Here is a 17,254-nt window from a genome sequence, read left to right as displayed (position 1 = left end):
AGAGCACTTTGACGGCCTACAGATGGAGCATATCCCAAGAGCTCAGAATGACATTGCTGATGGCCTGTCAAAGTGCGCCGCACTAAAGTTACCTGTGGAACCAGGGATCTTTGTGCTCAAGTTGACTCAACCATCCGTAACACCATCAACTGGACAAAGCAAGAAGAGGAAGTTGGTTTCTGGTGACTACTTTCCGGCAGAGCTCCCCGAAGCCGCCGCCAAGAAAGTCCCCAAGATCAACACCAAGGATGCTGAGGGGCAGTCTGCTCCGGCAAGCCTTATGGTTTGTTCCGTTGAAGCAGACGCTCCCGACAAGTTTTGCTCCGGCAAGCTTGCCGGGGAACATCAAGCTCCGGCAGGGCCGCAAGTCCTTGCCGTAGAAGCGGATGTTCCCGCAGCAGCAGATGTGCCTTTAGTCCTTGTTGTCGAGCCACAAGCTCCAGCATGGGCACAGCAGATTGTCCATTTCCTTCAGACAGGAGAACTTCCCGAAGAGCAAGAAGAAGCGGAAAAAGTAGCCCGGCAGTCAAGTATGTACCAGTTTGTCGATAGCATACTGTACAGAAGAAGACTCAACGGTGTGAAATTGAAGTGTATTTGCCGGGAAGATGGACAAAAGCTGTTGGCAGAGATACATGGAGGCATATGTGGCCACCACATTGGCGCAAGAGCACTTGCCGGCAAAGCTTTCCGGCAAGGTTTCTTTTGGCCGACAGCCCTCCAGGATGCAACTGCACAAGTAACCAAGTGTGAAGCGTGCCAGTTCCACTCCAAACAGATACACCAGCCAGCTCAAGCTCTCCAGACGATCCCTTTATCCTGGCCATTTTCGGTCTGGGGGCTCGATATCCTCGGCCCTTTCCCCCGAGCTGTCGGGGGCTTTGAGTACTTGTACGTCGCAATCGACAAGTTCACAAAGTGGCCGGAAGTGCAGCCAGTGAGGAAGGTGACAGCACAGTCAGCAGTCAAGTTCTTCAGGTCAATTGTTTGCCGTTTCGGGATCCCTAACAGGATCATCACCGACAACGGCACGCAATTCACGAGCCGCACCTTCATGCAGTACGTCCAAGACCTTGGCGCCAAGGTCTGCTTCGCTTCTGTTGCTCATCCGAGAAGCAACGGTCAAGCAGAGAGGGCAAATGCTGAAGTGCTGCGCGGGCTCAAGACCAGAACTTTCGACAGGCTGCGCAAGTGCGGAAGAAACTGGATCGAGGAGCTGCCGGTGGTTCTTTGGTCGATCAGAACGACGCCAAATCGAGCCACTGGCCAGACGCCTTTCGCTCTAGTCTATGGAGCAGAGGCAGTTCTCCCCACGGAACTCGTATACGGATCGCCTCGAGTGCTCGCTTATGATGAGCTTGAGCAAGAACAGCTGCGACAAGACGACGCGCTGCTCCTTGAGGAAGATCGTCTTCAGGCTGCTGTACGAGCTGCTCGATACCAGCAAGCTTTGCGCCGCTACCATAGCCGCAAAGTTAAAGCCAGAAGCTTCGAGGAAGGCGACCTTGTTCTTCGGCGCGTTCAGTCCGCCAAGAATTCCAACAAGTTGACGCCGAAGTGGGAAGGCCCTTATCGGGTGAAACGAGTCACAAGGCCCGGCGCTGTCCGCCTTGAGACCGAAGATGGCATTCCGGTGAGCAACTCCTGGAACATAGAACATCTTCGTAAGTTTTTCCCGTAGGGCGCGGTTGCCGGAACCCGTTCCGGCAACCACCTTTTGTACAAGTCTTGCCGCTGTTGCATGTAATCCTTTGTACAAAGCCGGGCGCAGATCCCGTGCATAAATAAAACCCCATGTGCTCCGCACAACTTGTCCATTTCATGCATTAGTTTCTTTCTTGCATGCGTTATCTGACACTTTGTGCAGCACCTACATCCGGTAAGCAATAACGAGCCGAAGGGCTCCATATCATTATTTTCTCTTCTTTCTTCTTTTTCAACAAAGGAAAAGAAGGTTCCCTCGCACACAAGTTTGCCGGGGGGAAGGAGAAGATTGTGGTATGGACCAGGCGTCGTTCAAGCAAAGTTTTGCCTTGCCGGGAAGCAAACGACAGAAAAGCTAAGTTGCCAAAGTTTGAGCAATCAGTTTTTAAATTTTTGAGTTATCTTCCTCGAACGACCCTGCTTTGTATGGAAAACCTGTGCGCGGAGGAACCAACTCGTGGCTAGTTGCGCCCTTACTTTGTTTCGAGTCCGCTCAACAACTTAAGTGTGCTGCATCTAGTCGCGACAAGGTTTCTTGTCGGAAGCAGCGCCGCCAGCAGGCTGCTGAACGTTCCGCACTCAGCGCTCGCGGCTCGGGTGCCTGCGCCGACAAGTTCCCTAGAAGCGTAGGGTAAAAACATACAAAGGAAGGAATCTAGTAGAGGAAATAACATAGCAATTGATAACAGAAATAAAGTTATATTACAAGATAACTTGTCGCAGCTCTAACAGACTGTTTTCATAACATGATTAGCAGCGACAAGGGAAAAGAAGAAATGGGCGGCCTAGTCTACGCGATCGCCCTCAACCCTCTTGATCTCGCTCACCTTGTCCACAATGGGTGCGACAAGGGCCTTGAGTGCGTCCCGATCGGCGTCTGGCGGCAAGGACTTGAGGACGTTGGTGAAGCTGAGGCCTGGATTGCGGAAGGCCACCTTCATCAGCACCTTCTGGAGAACCCCGGCGCAGATTTTGCGCGACTCGTCGGCCAGCTGCTTTGGGATCCTCTCCCGGAGCCGCTGGAGTGCCGTCGCCACGCCCTTGAAGAACAGGCTGAGCTTGGCGCTGGGTTGGAGATTCTCGTCGGAGGGATACCCAAAGTCCTCCATCCCCAGCTGCGCCAGCTCCTCGTCGATGACTGCGGCAATATTCACCAGACCCTCGGTCCAGTGCTCCACAGTATCTCTGAATGAGTTCTGGGTAACTGCGATGCTCTCCAGCAGCGCCTTGTCAGCCTTGACCTTCTCCGACAAGGTCTTCTCCCGCTCCTTGGCGGCGTCCAGCGTCTGCGTCAGCGTGGCCAGCTTCAACTCCAGGTCTGCATTGGAATCCTTGGCGGCGCTGAGCTCCTTGCCCCTCTCAGCGAGAAGACCTTGCAGCTCACCGTGGGCGGCAGCATCCTTCTCACGCTCACGCTTGAGCGCGGCAAGCTCCTCGCCGCTCTTCCCGATGTTGGCCTCCAGCTGCGCCACCTTCTCCTCCAGCTCTTTCTTGGCAGCCTCTGCGATTGCGGCAGCGTCCTTTGCCTCCTTGAGCGCCCCGCCAAGTGCTTGCTCGCGCTCGGCGAGCTCCTCCTCGTAGCTGTCGAGGTTGGCCTTCCGCTGCACCAATTCGCCTTCTCGCGCGGACTGCTTCTCGGCGGCCAGCCTTTGTTCCTCCTCAGCTTCGGCCTTCTCGAGAAGGAAGGCCGTGCGCTCCTCGTCGAGTCGCTCCCGCTCCTGTGCCAGGGACCGGAGAGCTACTTGATTGTGGCCCCGGAGCTCCTCCGCGGCTTCTCCATGTCAACTCCCGCCTTTGCGACAAGCGCTTCCCGGGAAGCCAGCTTGGCTTGCCGTGCGCGGTAGAGTGACAGCAGCTTCCGCAGCAGCTGCTCCTCCTCAGGCTCGCCACTGCTGCTGCTGGGCGCGTCGACCAACGACAGTCCAGCAGAGGCGAGAACCTCCTCATCGAAAGTTTCCCCCTCGACCGGCGCCCTGGAGCTCGACGCCCAGGTTAGCTTGATGAAGATATCGTCACCGGCCTTCAAGTAGGCGCCGGGCTGGGGCTCCTCGGAGCCTGGCTCCACAGAAGCGGCAGAGGGATCAGCAGTCGGCGCAACGCCTGGCGCTCCTACGGCCTCAGGGTTGTCAGTGCGATCGCCCGACCCCTCGCTGGCTTCTGCGGCGGCAGCCTTGGCGGCCTCCTCGCCGGCGGTCTCATCAGCACCGGCCCCTTCCTCGCCGGCGCCCTCTGTCTCCATTGGCTCAGCAACAGATGGGTCTGAAGAACGAAGAAGGGAGAAAAATCAACCAAAAATCCAAGAGAAGAAAATCAGAAGAAGAAGAACCCAAGCGAAAGTTTTTGGACAAGTGAATTACCTGTGCCAAGATCTGCAGTTGCGGTCTCAGCCGCCGCAGGATCGACGGTGCTGCCCCTTGCCGGAGAGCGCTCCCTTACCGAGAACTCCTCCCTTGGCGGCGTAGTCGAAGCAGATGGCACTTCGGGACCAGCTTCCGAGCGCTCCTGATATGGCTGCTCTGCTCCTACACAAATCAACAAGCAAGATATCAACAAAGGAAAAAGCACTCATGCGCGCCTGACAGCGGAAAGCTAACTATGAACTTACGCTGGGGGCTGCGCTGGGGGCTGCTTTGAGGAGTGGTTGCCGGGTCCGTCAAGGTGGTCTCGGACCCACCCCCTGCTGACACGGTGGGGTCATCTTCGATGACAATCACCATGGCCTTGGCCCTCTTCGCCGCTCTCTGGGCCAGCATCCTGAAAAGAAAGGAGTCCAGATTGAAGCAAGTCATATACAAGATAAAAACAGCAAGATTGAAGAACTACAAGAGCACCAAAGAAACTTACTCTTCTTCCTCCTCGTCGGAGCTGAGCGCAGAAAGATCGAAGTCCGGCTCCCCTCTGGCGCGGCGAGGCGGAGGAGTAGGATCCATTGCCCGCTTGGCGGGGGCGGTGGCGGTGTCCCGGGAAGATCCCGCTCCAGTTGCCGCTGCTGCGTTAGGCGCTCCCGCGGCAACATTGCTTGCCGCGATAGAGCGTGTCGCACGGCTCGGCGGCTGTTGACCCGGCTGCCGCCCCGCTACGTCCGCGGCCCTGCGAAGGCGCCTTCTTGGCGGGGCTGGGGGCTCCGCCTGTGGCAAGCTTTCTGAAGGCTCGGGCTCTTCCTCGCCGGCCTCGCTCGGCTCAGCTTCTGAGCCGGCAGGCTCTTCCTCGCAAATAAACTCCGCGCGCTCGGCGAGGTTTGCCGCCTCTGCCACCTCCGCCCCCTCCACAGTGAACCCGAACGCGCCCGCGGCGGCTGCGGCCTCAACCTCTTCCGCCCTAGTGGCGATGCGCTGCAGCTCCTCGTCGGTGGTGTCACGGGTGAGGCTCTTCTGCTCGTCAGCGCGGACCGGCACTTCTTCCAAGTTGTCGAAGAACGCTTGTATGACGTCATCCGCAGGCTCTTGCCAAGTTGGAACGATTCCGTGTGAATCGCACAACGGCATCATGGCGCGGATCCGGTCAAGCGAAGAATTATTGCACAATGGAACGTCGCCCCTCGCCAGCGTGAATGGGTGTTGGGGATCGCGTTTGAACAACTCCAGGAGCATTGCATCCAGCTCCAAGACGGTGAAGTTGTAGTTGAGGCCCGGCCGCAGCCTCATGATGTCCGCCGAGTTCTTGAATTCCCAGGCGGGCCTCCCCCTCTCCTGTAGGGGGGCGATGCGGCGGCGGAGGAAATCTGCGCCTACAGCGCCTACAGTGAGCCCGGCAAGCCTGAGGCGAAGGATCCTAGTAATGGCGATCTTCAGCCTCTCGTCTTCCGGGGCCACGTTGCTCCAGTCATTGCCGTGCACTATCGGAGCTTGGCGCATGGCGGTGAAGGGCTGCGGATTCTCCTCGACGATCCAGCACCACTCCGCTCTCCACTCCTCCCACTTGCTGCAGAGCTCACCCTCCAAGTACGCCTCCTTCTTGCCGACTCTCGAGATCCAGGCGATCCCTCCGGCAAGCGGCTCTCCTCTCTCTACCCGAGGTATGAAGAAGTGGCGGAAAAGGGCAACATTGGGGTGGACTCCGACAAAGTTTTCGCACAAATGTGCGAAAACTGCCATGGTCAGAACGGCGTTGGGGGTGAAATCAAGGAGGCGAAAGCCGTAGGTGTTCATGATATCGCAGAAGAACTCAGAGAAGGGTGGGCAAAGCCCGCAATAGAAGAACAGCGCGAAGAATGGGTACCCGTTTGGAGCCAGTTCCGAAGCAGCGGCCGGGAGTACCCTCGTGCGCGGATGCGCCCGCGTCTCCGTCGCCCAAAAGAGGTAGAAGTACTCCCTCAGCTCATTCACGCCGAGCTGGGGGGAGAAGATCGCCCGCTCCTTCTGCAGCACCGCGAGCCGCTGCGCCTCGGCCGACTTCATGCCCTTTCCCTTGTCGGCTTTCGGAGCCATGGCGGAGGTGGTGGGACAGGTCGACGGCGTTGGTGATGCTGGTGGCAATGGGGGGCGGAGCGCTGCTCTCTCAGCTTCGAGGAGAAGGGGGGAGCGGCGGAGGTTCGTGAAGATGGAGTAGTAGCAACCAGCGAGGGGGAACGAACTGCCCCTGTTTCCTCTGCTTATAAAGAGGGACGGGGCGGACGTTTCGCCCTTCCAAATAAAGAACCACCCACGATCTCTCCCACGACGCCGCATTTAACGCGTGCCGTTAGGGGAGAGCGCGGTGGATACGGAGCGAGATTCGGCGCGGCCCAGTCCGCGTGTGCCCGTGCCCTATCTTGGGCCTGGCCCAACAGCGCTCGGCACCGTGTCTGGCCCAGGCCCGGGGGCTCCTGTCGGTGTACTAGAATAGGGGTACCCTAGTACCCCGAACTTGTGCACGGGCAGTTGCAGCACCCCGCGGCAAGGCTTGCCGGGCGAACGCCAAGATCCTCCGAGGTTCCCTTGGAGCCATTCAAGAACAAAGTATTTAAGCTTAGGAGACAAGGCCCCGGCAAGAGGAGCTTGCCGAGAAGGCATCCCAAGGCACTCCAAGGAACTTGCCGCGACGCCTCATGCGCTCTTGCAAGGCAACAAGGCCCCGGCAAGAGGAGCTTGCCGGGAAGACCAACCAAGGCACCTCGAGGCCCGGTGAGCGACAAGCTTCCGGACCCGACAAGATAACAGCAGCGGCAAGGAGCTTGCCGCGGCAGGCGGCCACTCTGTGCCCACGCTCCAGCGCATCCACCAACGTGTCGCTCTAGGGGCCTCTCCAGGCGCGCGTGGCGGGAGGCTGTGCAGCCAGCGGTGCGCGGTGGCATGCGAAGCTGACAAGATCGCCATCATGGCGAACGGTGGCGCCCCTAATGGTCCTTTTCTGCACTGTTTGGGCGACTCAGACAGGCATTTAATGTCCTTGTCCCCTGCCGTCAGGGTTAGGTAGGGTGCACTGTATAAGTAACTGTACCAACCACCTCGCTTTTTACATTTGTACCCTTCTCTGCGTTGCCACCTGTCGGTGACCCCTTTAGTGTATAAAAGGAGGCCCATGCGCAACGTAGAGGAGGTTCGAGAGGTTCGAGGGTTGGACTAGTTCGGAACCCAGAAAAACACTACGCTCTCTCTCTGGAGCAAGAACACAAGATAATCAAACAAGCAGCAGTAGGAGTGTTATCTCTCCGGAGAGCTCCGAAGCTGGGTAAACTGCTCGTGTGCTTCGCCTCGATCTGCTCTTCGTGTGATCTCCGCCCCCCGCCGAACCAAAAGGGGCCCGGTCCGCCGGCCCCATAGGTGTTCGTGGATCAGCTTCCCCGACAGCTGCACGCGCCTGCTGCCTTGGCGGCCCCCGCGCGCGCCCACGCCCGCGCCCTTGCCATGTCCTGTTTCGCCCGCTGCTCGCCCAGCCGCACAGGCGCCGTCCCCTGGGCTCCCCTGCCTCCCACTAGCCGCATCCCTGCGCCGCGCCCTCCTCGCGCCTCGCCCGCCGTCCCCATTTGTTGTTGCTGCCCGGGGCCACGCCCCTGCCAGCGCCACACTGCAACAGTCGCTAGTCACCGCTCCGGCCGTGCCCCGCCTCTGCCCGCGCGCTCGCGCCTTGGTTCACGTCATGGCCGCGACCTGCATCGTCCCGCAGCTTAGAACAGAGCTCGCGCCCACCGCCGTCCGCGTCCCGCTCCGGCGCTTGCCTCGCGCCATGGCCGTCATGCCTGCTCGCCCTCTCCAGCTGCTACTCGCCGCCTTACGCCGACACCGGCCTACTCGGGCAGCCGCCGGGGCTGCGCCCCCTCCCCAGGTGGCCTCTGGCGTGCGGGTAAACCCCCTTCGCCCGCACCCTCCACCCGCGCGCCTGCTAGGCCCACTGTGGGCCTCTGACGAGGGGGCCCCAACGCCCCAGCATTTTAAAAAAGTTATTTTTAATTATATATATATTTAATTAATTAATTAGGTAATTAATTAAGTTAATTAATTAGGTTTAATTAGCCTAACCTCATGTTTAGTTCAACACTGGATCAATTAGCCTAATTAGTCAATGACATGGGGGCCCACGCCCTATTGACCAGTCGAACTTTGACTGGTCAAATGGGACCCCCTGGCCCACTTGTCAGCCTCTGTGTACAATCTGTGTACACAGGGCTGGGTACACCTAGCATTTTCCTGCTTATTTTCGAATTAATAGTAATTCAAAAAATGGTTTAATCTTTGAAAATTCATAGAAAATAAACTGTAGCTCCGATGAAAATGTTTTCTATATGAAAATTTCTCAGAAAAATCCAACAAATTCGAAGACGCGGTCCGTTCATCTGTCACATGCTCCTAGCATGCTGAACATGGAACATTCCCCCTCCGGTCATCTGTCTGACACAGGTCCGGAACCGGGAAAATATTCCTGGTTGTTTCCCCCCTTTAACTTTGTCGTGTAGCCATACGTTAGGTCACACCATGCACAACATATTGCCATGTTATGCTTTGTGATGCTATGTTTGCTCTATATTTACTGTTTCTTCCCCCTCCTCTCCGGTAGACCCCGAGACCGATGATGCCCCTGTGATCGACCACGTCACCGATGACACTTCTTCCTTTTCAGCAGAGCTTCCAGGCAAGCCCCCCCCCCCTTGATCACCAGATATCGACTACTCTCCTCTCTACTTCTTGCATTAGAGTAGGGTAGCATGTTACTGTTTTCTGTTAATCCTATTCTGATGCATAGCCTGACATTGTTGCTACATCTGTTGATACCTTACCTGTAATCCTAAATGCTTAGTATAGAATGCTAGATCATCATCAGTGGCCCTACATTCTTGTCAGTTTGCCATGCTATACTATGGGGCCGTGACCATGTCGGGTGTCGATCACGGGTTTATAACATACATATATACATGCTATACATGTGGTGACTAAAGTCGGGTCGGCTCGTTGAGTACCCGCAAGTGGTTCCGATGTGGGGGCTGAAAGGACATGTGGCTTCATCCAGGTAGTGGTGGGCCTGAGTTCCCGACGGCCCCCAACTGTTACTTTGAGGCGGAGCGACAGGGCAGGTTGAGACCAGTTAGGAGAGAGGTGGGCCTGGCCCTGGTCGGGTCCATGGTTATTTTAAAATAACATGCTTAATGAGATCTTGGTATTTGATCTGAGTCTGGCCACTGGCCTATACGCACTAACCAACTACGCGGGGATAGTTATGGGCACTCGACGTCGTGGTATCAGCCGAAGCCTTCGTGATGTCAGCGACTGAGCGGCGCGCGCCGGGTTGGACCGCGTAACGCAACTTCCTTTGTAATGGAGGTTGCTAGGTCTGCTCTTCGGCCGCCCACGCAACATGCAGGTGTGCAATGGGCGATGGGCTCAGACCCCTATGCGCATAGGACTTAGACCGGCGTGCTGACCTCTCTGTTGTGCCTAGGTATGGCTGCAACGTGTTGATCTTCCGAGGCCGGGGATGACCCAGAAAAGTGTGTCCGGACAAAGGGGATCGAGCGTGTTGGGAAGTGTGGTGAACCCCTGCAGGGAAGTTAATCTATTTGAATAGCCGTGATCTTCGGTAACAGCACGACTTGGAATTGTACCTTGACCTTATGACAACTAGAACCGGATACTTAATAAAACCCACCCTTTCAAGTGCCAGATATAACCGGTGATCGCTCTCTCACAGGGCGACAAGGGGAGGATCATCGGTTAGGATTATGCTATGCGATGCTACTTGGTGAACTTACCATCTACTCTCTTCTTCTGTTGCAAGATGGAGGCGACCTCAGGCGTACTCTCCGATAGGGCTAGCTATCCCCCTCTTATTCCGGAATTCTGCAGTTCAGTCCACATATGATACCCTTATACCATTTTATACCAATGCATACATATGTAGTGTAGCTCCTTGCTTGTGAGTACTTTGGATGAGTACTCACGGTTGCTTTGCTCCCCCTTTTCCCCTTTCCTATACCCGATTGCTGCGACCAGACGATGGAGTCCAGGAGTCAGACGCCACCGTCGAAGATGACTCCTACTACACTGGAGGTGCCTACTACTATGTGCAGGCCGCTGATGGTGACCAGGAGTAGTTTAGGAGGATCCCAGGCAGGAGGCCTGCGCCTCTTTCGATCTGTATCCCAGTTTGTGTTAGCCTTCTTAAGGCAACCTTGTTTAACTTATGTCTGTACTCAGATATTGTTGCTTCCACTGACTCGTCTATGATCGAGCTCTTGTATTCGAGCCCTCGAGGCCCCTAGCTTGTAATATAAAGCTTGTATTATTTTAATTTGTGTCTAGAGTTGTGTTGTGATATCTTCCCGTGAGTCCTTGATCTTGATCGTACACATTTGTGTGTATGATTAGTGTACGGTCAAATCGAGGGTGTCACATGGTCTAAGTGGTATCAGATTTCCAGGTTGCTTGGTGAGATTTTATAGTTTTTCGTAGTTTAGATCGAGTATGTTCTTCATACATGTAGTCCACGAAAAAGCCAAAAGAAATTAGGGTTAGTTCATCCTATCCGATCTAGTCTGAGCCTTTGCATAGTCTTTTCAGTATTTTGCTTTGTTGAATTTGCGGTTGCATCGTCGTGTCAAGTTGCTAGTCTTAGCGTCTAGTCTTTTAGAGTTTCGAGTTCTGGTCATAAGTTGTCATGCCGTCACCGCACCATCATCATCGCCCCTGCCATATCCTACCACCATATATGCACCACCATTCCAAGTTCCATTCATATTAGGTTTCTTTTCACGAACCATTTAATTTTCAATTCGTGTTTCCTTGCCTGAGTAGGTTTCAAAAAAAAGAGTATGGAGACCCCCGGCCAGTTTTTAGGCCAAAATTTTTGCGACCGAAAATATTTTTCCCTATCCTATTTTTAGGTTTTTCTGAGTCTTTTGAGACACTCGCCATTATAGTGATTATTCACAAAAAAGCAGAGCAAAATAAATTCCAGAGTGTGCTTTTCCCTTGTTTACGTGCAGCGCCATGATTTTGTTAGTGTTCTAGGCTCGCGTCTCTAGCACGGTCTAGCCTACGACTAGCACAGTATCGTCGTTGAGCGTCTATTCAACTTTGCATCTCTGAATTGATTATTGCTAATCTTTTTTCTACCATATTATAAGCCTTCCTAGCTCCACATAAATCTACGTTGTGCGTTTTACTCTCCCTTGTAATCTCTCTATCCAAGCTTTGAGAGTTTTGACTACAATGGTTGCTGATCACCGCCTGGTCCTTGGTAAGAACTGGTAAGAATTTGAGATTTGCTTGACGGATTTGTGACACCCACCACCACCACTTGTTAGTAGTCTATAGGATGAGACTCGTGTGTGTTTCTATTGCTACTAACCACGGCAGGATCACAAGCTGACGGGATTGACTAGGAGAAGTTGACGAACAAGGAGCTTCATGATAAGTGTCAGCAAATGGTGAGTGGACAGGTGCAAGATGTGCTAAACAGATTTGAAGAGGCCTTTGAGAAGATAGATGGCATTGAGAAGACATTCGAAACAAAGCTCGACAACAAGTTTACTGAATTGCTTTCGCGTTTTCCACCACCACTGCCGACTGCACTTGTCGCACCTGTACAAAAAGAACAGCAACAACAACGTCGCCTTCCAAATCAAGTGGGACAAGCACTGCACGTTCCCATTGAGCCTGGTAAAAATTCTAGTGCCGCTGTTAATGCTTCTGTAGCTCATGATGCTATTGCAGAGGTGGAGGACCATTACGAGGATGAGGCTGATCAAAATCAGAACTATGTGCAACCACCAGCACCACCACAACCAGGTCGTCCTCATGCATATCATCGCAATGGTAGGGCTGCACCACCACCTGAGGTATGATATCATGACCATCTTCCTAAACTAAAATTGAATATTCCACCATTTGAGGGTGGATATGTTCCTGATATATATCTTACTTGGGAGTTACAAAATGAACAATGTTTATATGTTTACAATATCCTGAGGAGCGACGTGTTCCTGCTTTTGCATGTGTTTGGTGATCTAAACATTGTAGATTATATCCTATTCCAGGTACTTGGGCTGCTTTGAAAATTGCTATGTGTACTCGTTGGGTTCCACCATACTATCAACGTGAATTGCTTCAAAGATTGCAACATTTGAGACAAGGAAAAAATTCTGTAGAACAATATTATCAGGAATTACAAATTGGTATGATTAGATTTGGTATTGTTGAGGATAATGAAGCTATGCTTGCATGTTTTATGGGTGGATTGAATAAAGAGATTCAGACCATTCTAGATTATAAGGAATATAATAATATCACTCGTTTATTCCATCTTGCTTGCAAAGCTAAACGTGAAGTGTAGGATTGACAGGCATTGTCGCGAACTAACTTTTCTGCAGGTCAACCTTCATCATGGACACCGCGTGCATCCTCTACTTCCACATGTTCTGCTGCACCGGCTTCTAGGTCAGCTGCCACCGCCAACCATGATACAAGAAAGCAGGCACAACCACCACTATCTATGAACAGCACACCTTCTGGGCCTGCACAGAGCTCTTCTTCATCCATGGCATCAATGGGGCAAACACATGATATTATTTGTCGTCGTTGCAAGGGTGGAGGTCATTATGTGAGACAATGCCCATCTAAGCGTGTGATGATTGTTATTGAGGATGGTGGGTATGAGTCCGCTAGTGACTATGATGAGGAGACTTTGGCTCTTATTACAAGTGAAGAACACGGTGGAGATGATTCTAATCATGAGACACAATACATGGCTGCTGAAGATGCTGACAGGTATGCATGTTTTGTTGCTCAACGTGTTTTGAGTGTGGAGGTTACACAAGCTGAGCAAAATCAGAGGCATAATTTGTTCCATACAAAGGGAGTTGTGTAGGAACGTTCTGTTCGCATCATCATAGATGGAGGGAGCTGCAACAACTTGGCTAGCATGGAGATGGTGGAGAACCTATCTCTCACCACAAGACCACATCCACATCCTTACTACATCCAATGGTTCAACAACAGCGGTAAGGTTAAGGTAACACGTAATGTTCGTGTGCATTTTAGTATCTCTACATATGATGATATGTTGATTGTGATGTGGTACCCATGCAAGAATGTTCCTTATTACTTGGTAGACCATGGCAATTTGATAAAAAAATTGTACACCATGGTAGAAACAATTACTATACTCTTATTCATAAGGATAAAAATATTACTTTGGTTCCTATGACTCCTCATTCCATTTTGAAAGATGATATTAATAGAGCTAATAAAGCAAAACAGGAGAAAAAAAGAGTGAAAATCAGATTGTGGCAAAAGAATTTGAGCAACAAATGAAACCTAATAATAAACCAACTAGTGTTGCTTCTGAAATTAAATTGAAAAGTGCATGTTTACTTGCCACAAAATCTGATATTGATGAGCTAGATTTCAGCAACTCTCTTTGCTATGCTTTTGTGTGCAAAGAGGCATTATTTTCAGTCGAGGGCATGCCTTCCTCTTTGCCCCCTGCTGTCACTAACATTTTGCAGGAGTTTGCTGACGTCTTTCCACAAGACATGCCACCGGGATTACCACCTATTCGAGGGATTGAGCATCAAATTGACTTACTTCTGGGTGCATCACTGCCCAACCGTGCACCATACCGTACCAATCCTGAGGAGATGAAGGAGATTATGCGTCAAGTACAGGAGCTGCTCAACAAAGGTTATATACATGAATCTCTTAGTCCTTGTGCTGTTCCTATTATACTAGTGCCTAAAAAGGATGGTACGTCGTGTATGTGTGTTGATTGTAGAGGCATTAATAATTTGACTATTCGTTATCATCATCCTATTCCTAGGCTAGATGAGATGCTTGATGAATTGAGTGGATCTATAATATTCTCCAAAGTTGATTTGCGTAGTGGATACCATCAAATTCGTATGAAATTGGGAGATGAATGAAAAAAGCATTTAAAACCAAGTTTGGTTTATATGAGTGGTTAGTCATGCCTTTTGAGTTAACTAATGCACCTAGTACTTTCATGAGACTAATGAACGAAGTTTCACGTGCTTTCATTGGACGATTTGTGGTAGTCTATTTGATGATATACTGATTTATAGCAAATCTTTGGAAGAACATTTGGAACATTTACGTGTTGTTTTATGGCTCTACGTGATGCATGTTTGGTAACCTTGGGAAGTGCACCTTTTGCACCGACCCAGTGTCTTTTCTTGGCTATGTTGTTACTCCATAGGGAATTGAAGTTGATAAAGCCAAGATTGAATCTATTGAGAGTTGGCCGCGGCCCAAAATAGTAACACAAGTGAGGAGTTTTCTTGGACTCGCTGGTTTCTATAGGCGTTTTGTGAGAGATTTTAGCACCATTGCTGCACCTCTCAATGAGCTTAGAAAGAAGCATGTGCCTTTTGTTTGGAGTACCGCACAGGAAGAAGCCTTCACGGTATTGAAAGATAAGTTGACACATGCTCCTTTACTCCCACTTCCTAATTTTAATAAGACTTTTGAGCTTGAATGTGATGCTAGTGGAATTGGATTAGGAGGTGTGTTATTACAAGATGGCAAACCTGTTGCATACCTTCCTCAAAAATTGAGTGGGCCTAGTCTGAACTATTCTACTTATGATAAAGAATTATATGCTCTTGTTCGGACCTTAGAAACATGGCAACATTATTTATGGCCCAAAGAATTTGTTACACATTCTGATCATGAATCTTTGAACCATATTAAAAGTCAAGCGAAATTGAACCGTAGACATGCTAAATGGGTTGAATTCATTGAGACTTTCCCTTATGTCATTAAACACTAGAAGGGTAAAGAAAATGTTATTGCTGATGCATTGTCTCGTCGTTATACTATGCTTTCGCAACTTGACTTTAAAACATTTCGTTTGGAGACCATCAAAGATCAATATGTGCATGATGCTGAATTTAAAGATGTATTGCAGAATTGTAAAGAAGGAAGAACATGGAACAAGTTTGTCGTTAATGATGGATTTGTGTTCCGTGCTAACAAGCTATGCATTCTAGCTAACTCCGTTCGTCTTTTGTTGTTGCAGGAAGCGCACAGAGGAGGATTAATGGGACACTTTGGCGTGAGGAAGACGGAGGACGTACTTTCTACACATTTCTTTTGGCCAAAGGTGAGACGGGATGTTGCTACCTAGTGTTCCTTGGGAGGATATATCTATGGACATTGTTTTAGGTTTACCACGAACAAAGAAGGGGGGGGGATAGCATATTTTTTGTCGTGGATAGATTCTCAAAAATGGCACACTTTATACCATGTCATAAAAGTGATGATGCTGTTAATGTTGCTGATTTGCACTTTCGTGAAATTATTCGCTTGTATGGTGTGCCAAATCCTATTGTTTCAGATCATGATACTAAATTTCTTAGCCACTTTTGGAGATGTTTATGGGCTAAGTCGGGGACTAAACTGCTTTTTAGTACTACTTGTCAACCCCAAACTAATGGACAAACTGAAGTAGTCAATACAACATTGTCTACTATGCTTAGGGATGTTTTGAAGAATAATAAGAAAATGTGGGAAGAATGCTTGCCTCATATTGAATTTGCTTATAATCATTCATTTCATTCTACTACTAAGATGTGCCCTTTTCAAATTGTGTATGGTTTCCTACCTCGTGCACCTATTGATTTGTTGCTTCTTCCATCTTCAGAGAAGGTTAATTTTGATGCTAAAGAACATGCTGAATTGATTTTAAAAATGCATGAGTTAACTAAGGAAAACATTGAGCGTATGAATGCTAAATATACACTTGTTGGAGATAAGGGTAGAAAACTTGTTGTGTTTGCACCTGGAGATCTTGTTTGGCCACGTTTGCATAAGGATAGATTACCTAATTTGTGCAAATCAAAGCTAATGCCACGTGCTGATGGTCCTTTTAAGGTGTTAGAGAAAATAAATGATAATGCATATAAATTTGAGCTGCCTACAGATTTTGGGGTTAGTCCCACTTTTAACATTGTAGATTTGAAGCCTTATTTGGGTGAGGAAGATGAGCTTCCATCGAGGACGACTTCATTTCAAGAAGGGGAGGATGATGAGGAAATCAATACCATTTTTACACCCAGAACCCCTGCTGCTATACATACTGGACCAATTACTAGAGCTCGCGCACGCCAATTAAATTATCAGGTACTTTCGTTTCTTGGTAATGATTCTAGTGTTCATGAGAATATGATGCTGCATAAATTGGATACATTTTTTTTGCTTACAAATGAAGGGCCTGGCATGGATAAGAGGGATGAACACTGGAGCAATACCAAGCATGGAGATGATGGCATGCGCAAGGGGAACAAGAACAGAGTTACAAGTGATGATTTCAGGACTTTGAAGCCACCATAAGGAGTGCGTGAAACCTTGGACGAAATATACAAGATGCCACTTCATAATTTTCGTCCAGAGGCTATTCTAGGTGTCGTGTCACCTTATTATTGGGCCAGGCCCATGTAATTTCAAAATACTTGAGTATATGCTGTTTTTAGAGTCCGTATGTGTGGGGAAAGAATCGATAAGGTTGGTTTCGGATCCCTCCTCCAAGGGCCACGGAATTCCTCCTCTTCCTCCATATATACAGCCCTTAGGGCACTCTTTCGACTTTGGGTTTTATTTAGATTAAAAGTTGGCCATAGCTGCAACTTCACATACATCGTTTGTATTCAACAACCAGACCAAGATGTCACAAAACTTCACCTTCATTAATAAAGCTTTCCTCTTTTATTTGCAATATCCAGATTGCAATACTAGTTTCTTGCTTGTTTTTCGTTTGCTCACAGGAAATAGACCCTCGTGGTCAAGTTGATGGTGCTCCGACGTGGTCAATAACCCTCGGAATTTGGTTTAGCGATTGCTAAGACGCGACGTCTTCGCACTCATTGTCGGATCGTCAAAGTCGAATCCCACGCAAAATGATATCTATCTCATCGAAACATCGGGACACCTTCTCCTCTATCATCAACAATAGCATGTCGCACAAGGAAAACATGGTAATAGTAACAAGGATCTCCACCAAGCATGCAAATACACATAGAAGTAGTATAATGGTGAATCATGAGTAAATGCATGCAAGGGTCACAATTGCATGGCAAAATCATAGAAAGAGGTGTATCATGCAAAGTGAACACGCTACAATGGGC

This window comes from Triticum aestivum, chromosome 3A (assembly GCF_018294505.1).
Source record: "Triticum aestivum cultivar Chinese Spring chromosome 3A, IWGSC CS RefSeq v2.1, whole genome shotgun sequence".
In the NCBI taxonomy this organism is placed as follows: domain Eukaryota; kingdom Viridiplantae; phylum Streptophyta; class Magnoliopsida; order Poales; family Poaceae; genus Triticum; species Triticum aestivum.
Note: the sequence above shows the minus strand (reverse complement) of the source record.